Source organism: Rattus norvegicus, chromosome 1, assembly GCF_021556685.1.
Source record: "Rattus norvegicus strain SHRSP/BbbUtx chromosome 1, alternate assembly SHRSP_T2T, whole genome shotgun sequence".
Classification (NCBI taxonomy): Eukaryota; Metazoa; Chordata; class Mammalia; order Rodentia; family Muridae; genus Rattus; species Rattus norvegicus.
The window spans coordinates 61,487,357-61,501,314 of record NC_141534.1 but is presented as its reverse complement, the minus strand read 5'-3'; the positions used below and the strand labels follow the sequence as shown (position 1 = coordinate 61,501,314).

The 13,958-nt window shown below is 43.1% G+C and overlaps 1 long non-coding RNA gene across 2 annotated transcripts; it reads right to left on the bottom strand.

Annotated features, from left to right (window-relative positions):
• Nucleotides 1-1,111: 1,111 nt before the first annotated feature.
• LOC134485028 (uncharacterized) lies at nucleotides 1,112-12,321 on the bottom strand. 2 transcript variants are annotated; one of them, XR_015646170.1, is made up of 4 exons: nucleotides 12,233-12,302; nucleotides 10,238-10,360; nucleotides 5,642-5,719; nucleotides 1,112-2,948 (listed from the first exon to the last, which is right to left on the bottom strand). It is a non-coding gene; the product is annotated as an uncharacterized LOC134485028 (long non-coding RNA). The 2 variants fall into 2 exon arrangements; XR_015646171.1 differs by lacking the exon at nucleotides 5,642-5,719 and having other exon boundaries at nucleotides 12,233-12,321.
• Between the last annotated feature and the right edge of the window lie 1,637 nt (nucleotides 12,322-13,958).

The following is a 13,958-nucleotide window of genomic DNA, read 5'->3' as shown; positions in this document are numbered from 1 at the left end:
GCTCCCAGATAATCTGGGCCCATTTTCCCTGAGTTAGCTCTGAACCTCAGAAGGAATTCCCCAGGTGACTGAGGTCAAAATTGTGTCCTCTTCTATCCAATTAAACCAAATTAGCAACAACTAAACCAAACTTTATTAAAAGCAGGCACCCTTTACTTTCCCTCTCTGCCTGGAGCCATTCATTATACTGATTCTTTTTACAGGAGGAGAACTCAGAGCCTGATTTGGGTCTGTCTATCCCTGTTTTTAAGATTCCCATGTGCTGGAGTCCCTTGACTCATCTCTGCTCATTCAGGAATCTAATTCTCTCATCCCTAGGACAATAATCCTAACTCCCTAGTGGATTGTTGACTACCACACTCGACGTCATCAATTGCACGTAGTTTTAAATTAAACCCATGCTAATTCATTCTATGCTCTGGTATCAGTGGTTAGGTTCACCCTACATGGCTAGTTCTATGCAGCCATCTTGTCTTGGTTCCTGCTGTTAGTTTGCTACTTTAACCAAACAAATTTTAACTGAAGTGCCTGGAGTACTGTTGCATTTCTCATCCCACCCACACCCTCTGGCTGGCCTGCAGAAGGCTGGGTAAAGTTCCTCTCACAGGACTTGCCTTCGTCATTTGAAATGAAAATACCAGAGGTTTATACTAACCAGATTTACATGGGTAAATCTCCAAACCAAAAGCGCCCATGCAAGGAACAGAAAACTAAATAATATAACGACAAAGTGTGCGATTAGATTGGACAAATACACCTCTACACTACTCTATTGCCCATTTATGAAATCTCTAGCTACTTGTGGCTCCTCCAGGCCACAGGGGTCTGCTCCATTTTTAACCTCTTCCTCCTCCATCTACTTCTTGCCCACATCCTCCATCTCTATTTTTCTTTCTCTCCCTTTTCCAATGCATTCTGCTCTACCTTTTCCTTCCATTGTCCAATCAGAGGAAGTAACCTTTATTTGGCTAATTACTATTTCACCTGACATCATCTGAATATGTGATCTATTGCACTACAGGTCCACCCTGTTGGGAAAGCAAAAATACAAAGAGCAATCCACAAGACATTTTGCTCATTTTGAGTTAACACATATAGTAATTTCACTACATCTTTTTCATCATTTTTATTCTATTCTTATTAAATTATTTCTAGGGAATATTTGTAGTTTTTAACTACAATGCTTACACATAGTAAGGAGGAGTTACAACACCCTAGACCTGAGCAGAATCTCTGAGGAGGTATACTTCCACTGTCAATACAAAGACTTAAGGACCATGGGACACAGGAGCAACGCCAAGGTCCCAATGCCACACCATCAGCTCCCTGGCAGCCCCATGACCATCAAACTGCTTCTAAAGAAGCCATGGTGCCAGCCACTCATGACCAAGTCAGAGACAATGATGATGGTCGACCACCTGAACAGCATCTTATTTCCCCAAGTAAGAGCTCATTGAAGGACAACAGTTTTATGAAAACACCAGAAAATGGGGGTAAGGTAGAGGAGGATAAAGTCAGGCAAATATTTAGGCAAATTAGAGCAACTGTGCGCTAATGCCATGAGCACGGTATAGTACACACGGAACTCAAACCATATATGTTGGACATAAATGGATAAGTTAAAATCATAGACTTTCTTTCGCCTTAGAACACAAGTTGAACCAGGGCAATGCTGAACTGGCACTGTGGTGGTTTGTCTTTTGGAACTCCTGAACTCTTGCCCAGCAAACTTTATGATAGTCCACAAAATGACATTTGGACCTTAGTTTTACATGGTACTTAAAAAGTTAAGATCTTTACTCTGTATTCATACTAGATTTGAAAAGACTTGTTGTGGCAATTGTATTCTGCCACCTGTTGGGTGTTAGAAGAGATGGATAACCTGCTTAGCCTCTTAATGATACTCAACATGAAATATAGGATGACAGTCACCGATGTGATTATGTACCGCTGGTTAAAGGAAGACCGGAAGGCTTTCTCAAATCCCTATGAGGACTGAGCTCCATCACACAAGACCCTGTAATTGTGGACGACATGGAACATATTGAGTCCAGAGCCTAAGATATTACAATGTATAATCAACCCATGGGATCATGTTTCTTACTGTCCTGGCAAGTTCTCCAGGTGCAAGGCTGAACAACAGAGGCTCACACATTGAGTTCAGTTATTCCCTACCCTTGATGATAATGATTCATTCCCTTTGGGCTCAAGAGGAGTGGAAGCTACCCCACCCTAAGCACACTGGTCTCATCATCCTCCAATGGCTTTCTGTTTCCCTGCGGCCATAAACTATTCCATGATTAGGCATAAGAGCACCTGGTGCTGCCCTTCTCTCTTCAGGCCACTCCAGATGACACCCACACTTGAGAAACATGCATGCATGCTTCCAGTGTCACCTGAATACACTAAATAATCAGCCTCACTGAGAAGAACAATAGCAATAAGAACACAGAAGCCAATCTACTCTCCTGGTGTGCCTCAGTAGGGAGAAAGTCTGTCCTCAGCTAGTGCCAGCCCAGAGGCTTTAGGGACAGACCAAGCAAAAGTGGTGTTCCTGACACAATGAGGTCCATTGTCAATGGAGGTCCTGGGACAGTGAATGTGCTTCAACAGTTGAGGTCCTCAGAATATAGAGTAGAAGCTATGGAGGTCCCAGGACAGGGGAAGTGCCATATCAATGGTGCTTCGACAACTGTGGAGGTGCTGCAACAGTCGAGTTCCTTCAAATTGGAAGACTTGTGACAGTGGAGTGGCTGAGTTTTTGGAGGTACTGCAAGAGTGGAGGTACTGTTACAGTTGAGGTGCTTCATCAGTTGAGGTCCTGTAACAGTGGAGTTCCTAAGACATTTCAGGTCTTTGACAGTGGAGTAGCAGCTGGGACATTGGATATGCTGCTACAGTGGAGGTCTTGAAAAACTTCAATTGATGCACGAGTCAGGATCTTTGACCTAGGAGGTGATGGGACAGTACAGGTGTAGGAGAGCCAGTAGAGGTGTGGCGACAATAGAAATGCTATAATAGTGAAAGCCTTGCAGCACTAGAGGTCCTGTGATAGAGGAAGTGCTTCGACAGTAGACGTACTGTGACAGAGAAGGTCCTGCCAATTCTAGTGTCAGAGGAAATAGATGTCCTGAAAAGTGGAGGTCGTTCAATAGTGGGCTTCATGTGATAGTTGAGGTGCTACCACAGTGAAATTCCAACATCAGTGGGTGGACACGCTGTGCCAGTTGAGGTAATGGAACTTGGATTTCCTGAGTTATTGGAGGTCCTGTGACTGCGGGGTCATGGGAGAGTAGAGGTGCTGAGACACTGCTCTGTGACATTGGATGGCCTTGTGACAGTTTAGGTACAGTGACAATGAAAGTCCAGCAACAGTGCACATACTGTGACAGTAGATGTCCTGAAAATTGAGGGTCCTGACAATGCAGCCGCTGTTAGTGAGAAGGTCCTATGACACTGGAGGTCCAGTGATAGTGGAGGTACTGGGACAGAAGCCACACTGGAACAGTGGATGTCCTGCTACAGTGCATATCAAAGTGCTTGTAACAATGATGATTTTTGACCACTCTAACTTCATTTCACTACGCAAGTAATTGAGTCTGAGACAAGATAATACCATGTCATGGTGCTACTTGAATGCCACTAGATTTACAGTTAAGTATGAAGGTCTAGGCTGTGACAGAGGAGGTCCTTTGACAGTGATGGCCCTGCAAAATTGGACATCCTACAACACTGGAGCTCCAGCAACAGTGGAGGTCTTGAGACTCTAGATTTACATTGACATTGCAGGTCCTGCGGCAGTGGAACTTCTCTGCGAGCTGAGGTCCTGCAACATACTAGTTGCTGAGGGAATCAATTTTCTGCAACAGTGAAGGTCCTACAATAGTTCAGGTCCTGAAAAGTTGAGACTCTGTGAGAGTAGAAGTACAGGGAAAGTGTATGTCCTGTGCCAGGAGAGGCCCTGCAATTTGGAGGCCCTGAGAATGTGGAGTTGATTTGACAACAGAGTTTCTACCACACTGGTGTTCCTGTGACAGTGTCCAACAAAGTCCTTGTATTAGAGAAGAAATAATACCAGCCAGCAATGACCATGGAAGTGATGATGATGGTTGATCACCCCAACATCATCTCGATTCTTCAAGTAATTTAGACCAAAACAATACATCTATTCATGGAACTGGTTGAAGGGCAACAGCTTTACAAATACACCCAAAAGTATGGCTATCTAGAGCAAGGCAAGGCCAGCAAAATATTGTGTAAATAATAGCTGTGATGAGCTACTGCTATGGGCACACAATATTTCACAGGCACCTAAAGCCAAAGAATATTGTGTTGTACATCAATGGGAAAGTCAAAATTACCAACTTTGGCCTTAGTATCCCATTCCAATCAGGGTAAATGATGAACCAGCACTGCAGTACTTATACTTTTTGTGTTCCTGAACTCTTCTTTGGTAAATGTTATGACGTTCCAAAGAACTAAATTTGAACCTTAGGTGGAGTTTTATATTTCATGGTAGTCAGAAAGTTTCCATTTGACTCTCTCTTCATTCTAGAGTTGAGAAGACAGGTTGTAGCAGGAGTGTGTGGTGCCTCTGGTGTGGTGTCAGAAGGACCTACTTAGCCTCCTAATGACAGTCCACCCTAGATATAGGCCAAAAGTCACTGTGGTCATGATGCAACCCTAGTTCAACTAAGGCTAGACGCAGTTCCCAAATCCCTATGAGCAACTGATCCCCCTCAGGCCAGACCCTGTAAGTATAAGAGCAATGGAATATATAGGATTCCAAGTGTTGGAAACTAAGGACACTTCAACTGAACAAAATTATAACCAGTCCATGGCATCCTACTTCCTTCTGCAAAGGCAGGAAGTTCACAGGCAACACAGCACAAAATAGGCTTGGACAGTCATCACAGTGGAGGTGTGGGGAAAAAGCAGGTGCTAAGAGAGTGGATGTCCTGCTACAGTGGCTTCCAAGTCCTTGTGAGGAAGAAGCACTTATGCCATCCAATAATGACCATGGCAATGATGACAATTGTGGTTAACCACTCCAACATCATCTTCAATAATTGAGACGAAAACAAGTAGATACCTTGTCATGGAGCTGTGTGAGGTTCAATGTCTTCATAAATGTATCTGAAAGTATGGCTACATAGTGAAAGACAAGGCATGGGAAATACTTATGCAGATATTAGCAGCCTGGATCTACTGTCAGGGGCACAGAATAAATACAGGACTTCAAAACAAATAAAATGGTGGATAAGAACAATAAAGTCAAAATCATCGACATTGGCCTTAGTACCCAAGACAAACCAGAGCAAATGCTGAACCTGTACTACGGTGCTAACACTTTTGATGCCCCTGAACTCTTCCTGGGTTATACTTATGATGGTCCAAAGAACCACATATGAATGTTAGTCTTACATTTTATGGTACCTGAAAATGTTACCTCTGTTTTAATATAAGAGCTGTGTTTGTCCAAGTCTGCACAGGTTCCCAGCACCCTTCCTAGTCATGTCTGACAAATCCATATGGAAACCACTGTGTAACTGGAGTCCTAGTCTATAGCATCTCTCTCCTTCATGCTACCCTCCTTTTATAATGGAGATTTCATAGGAAATCATATTCTTTGTGTACTTACAAATCCCATGTTGTTTACATGTGGCTAAGGTTTCTTCCTCAGCATGCATGCCTGGAGACAAGGCTGGATGCAGGTATTCTGTAGACAAGGCAAGATGCAGCTGCTCTGGAAGCCATAGGACACCAGCATCACAGCTGTAGTTCAGTGCATGCATGGCATGCATTCACAAAGACTGTAGCCCCAAGGTCAGGTACATCCACAAGGTACTAAGGAGAGGGACCTGATTGCTACTGTTGATGTTGCATTTCCTCTTTGTTCTGACTATTTTAACTGGAATTGCCCCCACACAGCAAAATTCCTAAGATATCTGACAGCCACACACAGATGCACATCCAGGTAAAATACAAATGCATGTGAAATAAAAATAAATAATTTTAAACTGGTGAGAGAGAGAGAGAGAGAGAGAGAGAGAGAGAGAGAGAGAGAGAGAGAGAGAGAATGGTGTTTATAAAAGAGAAACTTACCCTCAAAATCCATTTACCCTCCTGAAACTTCTTTCTCATGCGCAGAGGAACATAGACATGAAATTCTTTCTCTCTACACTTCTCAGTGTGTGCTGGGGTACTCTAGATTACTGGTTATTTGGTGAAATGTTGAGAGGTTTAGAAAGATGAACATCATGTTGCAAGTCAGTGGTCTTTAGTCCCTCATGAGTTCCGGGATTTCAGCTGAGGATCTCTTGCAATGGGTTCTGTATCCAGAGTTATAATCATGAGCTGTGGAACTTCATTTTCTACATGGATACAGGGCCCCAGTGTAGTCATCTGTTACTTCCCCAACCCATGAGCATGACCCAGGCCCAGTCACAAGTCAGAATTGGGTCCTCAGAGATGCCACTAGGAATGTATGTAGACAAAAGTAAGAAGTCTGGGGAGGGTAAGGAGGAAGAGTGTCAGGTTGAAGCCTGTTTCAAATTCAGAATAGCAGAGTATGTATTTCAGTTAACTGCTTTCATATTTCCATAGTCGGTGCAATATTAGGATTTGTTAGATTAGATCTTTGAGCCATAGAGCTAACACCACTGAAGCCAAAAATTTATACAGACAGGCTATCAGGAGTGTCACCCATGTTTACTCTCTCTGCTTCCAGAAGAGGTACAGACACATATTTCCTCACTCATGGTGAGTACAGCACAAAGGAAACCAGTGCATGCTCCTTACACCCCTGAGGACTTCCCAGGGTAGGGGTCCCCAACACACTGGGATCTGACAGTGAAAGTGTCTGTGATTTGACTAGGGCACTAGGGACTACTTACATCACTTTTCCAGGGATGGCACTGCAGAGATCAGACAGTAGTTAAACTTGAAAGCTCATCACATTCAACTTCTTCCTGTGCTCCTAACACACCTGATCCCCACACCCTAAGATCTGGCATCCCTTTAAGCTGCTGCTGTACTTTCACACCCTGCCTCCCGGGACTCTGGACTCTTCCTCCTGATGCTCTGCTCCCAACTGCCTTACACCTAGCATTTTACTCCTTTCTTTTTATTTCTTGTTCCCATATCCTGCATGTGTTCTGAGTGGGTCAGCTATGCAGCTATGGGTAGGATCATGAAATATGTGGCTACACACACACACACACACACACACACACACACACACACACACACACACCAGGTACCAATTTAAGACAAGGCAGACTGTTTATCTTCAGGGGATGCAATGCCTTCAAGAATTGGGACCCTGAAAAAAGAGCACTACACTTCAAAACAAAAATCCAAGGAAAATAAACAACTGGAGTGTCAGTGGAGGTTCTGTAAGAAGAGTGTCAGAAGAGCCTGTGAGAAGATGAAGGGTACACTGAACACCAAGCCAAACTGGAAACGTCTGCATCTGAACTGTGCAGCATCCACCCTGCAGTGTGGCATGCTGTGGGGGTGTCTGAGAAACCATATCTCATCACCTGAGTTTGCACGTATTTAGACCAAGTCTTTGGGTGTTGGAGGTGACTACTATATCTATAGATTAATTAAAATTAATATGGATGAATTCATCATGCATAAACAGTACAACAAAGTTGTCTAGACCCAACTGTTGGATGTATCATTAATGGATTATTCCTTAAATACTTCTGAGCACGAGGATGAAAAATTTAGGATTAATCTCAGTTCCACTAGTGGATGACTCACCAAATGTGCACCACACTGGAGGGGACCAACCATCAAAGGAAAGCTACGGTTCTTTTAATCTTTTGCAACTGCAGTAGCCTATGCAAAGCAAATACTCACATGTGTCTCATCAGTCAATCAGTCCACAGGACAGAGATTACCTATGCCAATCTCAGGGACAGAACAGCATTTTCTGTTTCCAGTTCAACTACCTTTTTTTCTTTAACCTGCAGCCAGGATCCAAAAAAATGCATCAAAACAGCATTTACCTGCTCACACTGAAACACCATTAATGAACAGAGAACAAGAAATGGTAGAAACAGTCTCAGCAAGGAGAAAGTCAACAGTCAGGTTGTGAAGACTCCATCACATACTACAGAGACAAGACAAGTCGGCCTCAGCAAGGCCCGGCCAGCTACCCACACACCCCATGGCTCTGAGCCCATCAGCAACAGACCTGAGGACTACCAGGGAAGCAAGCTTCACACTTGAGACTCTTTTATCTTTCGGTCAGTAAGGTGCCGTGGAAAGTAGCTGGGAAGCAGAGTTTACAGAGAAAGTCATAGAAACATTTCAGCATTAAAAATCAAAATCTGATCCCTTCAAAGCCAGGTGTGCGTGTGTGTGTGTGTGTGTGTGTGTGTGTGTGTGTGTGTGTGTGTGTGTGTGTGTGTGTGTGTGTGTAGGGGCTCATAAGACATAGGTGGTTTGGAAAATCAAGCAGAGGAAGGATTTATTGAGAAGCTGAGATGGTGGGCAATGAAGGGTGGATGTTGTAAGGAAGCTAGAGCATGGTGGGATTTTATAAGCCAAAGAAGTGAAATTCGTATTTAATTCCCTTAGACAACTGGTCCAGGTGCAGTGTTCCTGATGGTGGCTCAGTGCTCCAGCTGTGGATTCAGGGAACTCAGAACATCATACTGAAAATAATCTCTCAGACTACAGAGTCAAATTCCTGCTGGTGCTCCAGTCCCATCAGAGAAGAAAGTAAGTCCCTCCTCCTATGGATCCTCTCATTTTTGTCATTCTCGCCTGCAGGAGATTCAGTCCTTCCTCTGAGGGGGCTACTCATACCTGCAGGTGATTTAGACCCTCTTGAAGGGAATTCTGTCTCCAGATTGGGATGCGGACCCTCCTGTTAGAGAATTAACTCTCTAAATCTTCTCACAGAGTATGTGTGACTACCTGGAGACAGCATTATCTGCACTTCTAACCTCTGATTGGTAAAGAGAACCCACGATATGAGTTTGAAAACCTCTGAGTTATATACTGAGTAATGAAAACCTCTGAGTTATATACTGTTGATTTCTAAATGTATTCAGGTGATTATGAATTATTCTGCAATATTTTGATGAAATTTACTTACTTCCTAGATTTCAAACAATAATAGAAGCTATAGTTAAAAGTTTAGTGTGTGTTTGGCCAAATTATTTACAAAATATTTTTGATTTTTATAAAAGTAGGTGAACGACATAGAAATTTTCCCCTATTTTGTTTTGTTTACTGCTAGGATATAGAAATGCTTTATTTCTGCTGACAGAGCTTATATTCATTGGTCTTGTATAACTCACTGTTCAGTACTAAACTTTAGCAGATTCCTTAGGGTCTCTGCCATTTATAACAGTATTCCATCTACAAGTTGACTGCCTTGTTCTTCCTTTCTGATGAGATGCCTTTTGTTCAGTTTTCCCCCGTAAATGACAGAGCTATACTGTGAGAAAAATGATGGACAGCAGTGCCAGAAAGACCTGGGACACATTTACAAAGTCTGGTCCAATTAGAATGGGGCATGGTGAGATAGTTCTGTCAGGTATGCTCTGACCCTATGAGTCTCTCATCACTACCTTCACTTGGACAAGTTGTAACCCAATTAATATGGTGAAGGATGAAGTCCCTGACACTTAGTAGGTGACACTTAAAGACAATGCCCTCCAGGTGATCCATTCAAGGAAACTTGAAAGGTGGGCTCTCTTGTAATGACATTGGTGTCCTTATGAAAGGAACCTTAAAGTCACAGACACTTGAAGGGGGCAGACAATGACCACAGGGCACCAAGAGGAACCAGCTACCTACAAACGGAGGAGAACTGGAGCCAACTCTTTTACCCCAGTCCTCCAAACGGAAGCCAACAGAAACCTCTGCTCAGTTCTGCCTGCAGCCCACAAACACTAGAGTGTGCATTCTTGGTGTGCTCCAGAGCCTGAAACTTGCTGCTCTAACCCCAGCTCTGTCGTGGGGTGGATGGAAGTTTTGTCTATTTTGGGGTGGATGGTAGCCTATCTCTCAAGGTGAGGTAAAGTGGTCCTGAGTTAGGTGCCAAGATACAGTCCCGGGGGGAAGCTTCTCCATAGCTAAGCTTGAGGTTGAAGCAGGCAGAGCTGTGCTCTCCTTAAGGAATGTAGCACTAGTTGCCAGATTAGAGGTTTCTTCTTTCAATGTACACTTAGGCAAATTTGCAAAGATCCAAAATGCTGGCTGCGGTTCTCACCAGTTTCCTTGGAGTATGTCCACAGAGTTCCTTGTCTGCTCCTGGGAATCCAAGCCTTGTCCTTGAAGGGGCTGCTCATGCACTCATCTGACTTCTTTGGTCAGGAAGCACACCTGCTAAAAACTGAATTTTAAGAGGCAGATCAGATCAGAGAAAGGACTGAAAGAGATTGAAGGGGCTCGAGACCCCATATGAACAACAATGCCAAGCAACCAGAGCTTCCAGGGACTAAGCCACTTCCCAAAGACTAAACATGGACTGACCCTAGGCTCCAACCTCATAGGTAGCAATGAGTAGCCTAGTAAGAGCACCAGTGGAAAGGGAAGCCCTTGGTCCTGCCAAGACTCTACCTTCTAGTGAATGTGATTGTTGGGGGGAGGGCGGTAATGGGGGAGGATGGGGAGAGGAACACCCATAGAGAAGGGGAGTGGGAGGGATTAGGGGGATGTTGGCTCAGAAACTGGGAAAGGGAATAACAATCGAAATGTAAATAAGAAATACTCAAGTTAATAAAAAAAAAAAGACATAGGGACAGGAGGAACTGCATCCTGAACTTTTGTGTAGGAATTTTGGCTTGGACTGATCAAGTATCAGAAAGACCATGAATTCCCTATGGCCAAATTAGCTAGGGCTATGTTTATACCAAGAGAGCTCCTTGAAATACCTGATCTGCAGTTTGCGCTCCCTTTTACAAGCAACTACTCAGTTGAATGTAAGTGACTACATCCAGGTTACTTAGTTGGCTGCTAAGTGTAAATCTACTTTTACCTGTATTTAAACATACGGTTCACATGCCATTAAATGGAAAAGCCCCAGTGGTATTAGTTATAAAGGTGCTCACATAATAAGTTTTTGCCAAGAAATTTTCAGTAATTTATGTAAAAATCTATATGGAGAATGCAGTATAGTACAGTCAAATCACAGGCTTCATAATCCTATATTTAAAGTTTGATATGATTACAAAAATTAAAGCAGGACTATTTTAAATATTCTAATATCTTTAATTTAGAATTAATCTGTTTTTCGATGCACCAATCAGCCAAAATGTAGGTTAGCTTGTTTCCTAAGCCATGTGTTTTAAGAGGCATATCAGTCTACCAGCTAAATTTGAAACACCTTTTACAGGATTGTATTATTTATGTACCAGGAATATTAAAGAAGATGAAAAGAATAGGAAAGTTAAAATGATCTAGTAAGCATTAAGTTTTATGGATGCATAACACCTAAAATCTTGATGAGATATGTGTAAGATAACTAGTAGGGGGAGCATAAGTAAAGGAATGATCCTATCACTGCCTCTAAACCATAAAATGCATTCCTACAGTTATCTGAACTCCATTGACTATGGAAATCAAGGTGACCCAAAAAAAAAAAAAAAAAGAGGCAGAACAGATCATTTTCTTTCTGATTATGTTCACAGCATAGTCTTCTTTATTTGTTTGTTTGTCTGTTTTTGTTTTTTAATCTTTTATTATATACATTTCTTTACTTACACTTCAAATGTCATTCCCCTTCCCGGTTTCCTGTTCATACTTCTTAGGTGGGGCTGCTGTAAGGTTCAGATTCTCTGCTTAGGAGCCATTACAACACATGATGTTTATATTTTTGTTCACTTTTATCAATTTATTTTTCTGCAGTGTGCTCGAAGAGGGCAACGAGTAGGGTTACATCCCAAATCCTATTCAGTATGGAGTCTGCTGATGTTCAACATAAGGAGGTGCCAAGTCAGGGGACCTTAATGTGCTGATGCAGCAAATGAGAGTCCACAGATGCCCCAAGGGGGAGATGGAGGAAGGAGCCATAAGAACAGTTGGGAGAAAACAGGTCAACGTCCCTAAGATTCAGAAAAGAAGCAGTTGGTCTCCATCCAGAGGGAACTCAAGCTAACATTCACAAAATAGTGCTACTAAGCCAACCCTAATTCTCTTAGTTTTCCCACATCCCTTAGAGCAGAAAGGAGTGGTTTCAAACTCCATGGGCTCCCCTCATACTCACTGGAATTCGATGTGAAACTGCCATAACCTCTGTTCTGAAAAATCCCCTCAGTAATTAATGAAGGGCGTGGCTAAGTCCGAGAGAGGAGGGGCGGGTATTGTTCATTGGCCACTCATGCGCATGAGCTCTATGCCCATACACTGAAGTTTTCCACGCTACCTTTCAGGATCCTTCGCATTTACAGTGCTTGTAAAATACAAACAAATTTACTGTGGCATCGAATACCCATCTCTCTAGAGGCATCACTTTCCCAGCCCACTGGCGATCCTGCCCCCTGAGACTTGTAATGGAGGAGGCCCTTCCCCTTCCACTCTACCATCTCAGGAGAGTCTACCACACAGACAATGTCTTATAGGGTCCTTCAATCAGGCCCCGCAGGTTCTGTGTTCATTTCTCACACTTTAACATTTATCCACACTTGTGGTCTGCTGATGTCTCCTGATCCCCCAGCCTTTCCTGTATGTAACTGCCTGGGATCACAGGGTGAGTAGGGGCAGTACTATCTACATACTGTTTAAAACGTTTAGGCAATCTCAAGACTGACACTTACCTCCCAGCGCTGTGAGTGAACAGGTTGAAAAAATTCTTATACAAACACAATCACCTGACACTTTAGGAGATGAAAATTTCTTCTGCCAAGTCAATCAACCACCCTATTCTGCTTAATTGTATCATAAATTCATGAGTATAAGTGTTTCTAAAATCACTTTATTACCTGGGAATGGCAGAGGAAGACTCATGTAGGATTTGGCAGAAAACGAAGTGGTACAGAGACCAGGGGCCACAGTAGGCCAGAGCCACAAATCCCACACAGGGCAGGGAGCACAAGAAGACATGGTCCTGGGTCAGCACCAAATCTAGTTTCTAAGGGATGTCTCTACATAATTAAAAAAAGTAAATTAAAATATAGAAATACAAACACAAATTCCAACATATAAGTTCTGTTCTTCCAAAAAAGTTCCCCACAAGCTTTTTAAACCCTCAAACATGCTTCCCCTTTCTTAAAGTTCCTTTGCATTATTTATAGGACACTGCTGAGTGTCATAGGCTACAGGTAACAGTACTCAAAGTCATTCCCTGTTCATCTGAACTTTACATCCTTAGACCAGCAACTTCCCAACTCCATCCTTACATTTCACCCAAACCCTGAGATTTGGACACTGTCCTGCTCCCCGTGCTAAAGCACAGTAGTCATGAGGGTGAGGGGACCCAACATCCCACTGACCCTTCAGCCTGCTGGAACTGATCAGTGTATCTTGTGCCATGATAATAAAACATACCTTCCTTCCATCAGTACTGAGTGGCCACTTGCATTTGAAACGTGAATGACCAGAAGACCTTTAAGGCAATGGGCTTATCAGTGTGTAGTTTGGGGAGTCCAGGCCTTAGGAAAACATTTCCCAACAGTAGTGTACGCTATTCAATGTGCTCTTGCAACACTTATTCACATCTGACCTCACTGTCCAGGGATGGCCAAGTCTACTTCACTACAGGTCTCACAAACACACATGCAGTGTTTTCAGATGCTTGCAGGTTCTTGAGTACATCTGTCTTCCCATGGACTAGGGACAGCAGGTACCTGCTCACCTTCGGGAGGTATTTTTATGCTACCAAAGGCTGCCCATGTGCTGCAGACACAAGGAGAATGCACTTCCTGGGCAAGACAAGTGTGCAAATCCTTCATCAGCTCTCTGGGACATTCTATTCTCTTACAGAGGAAAAAGCA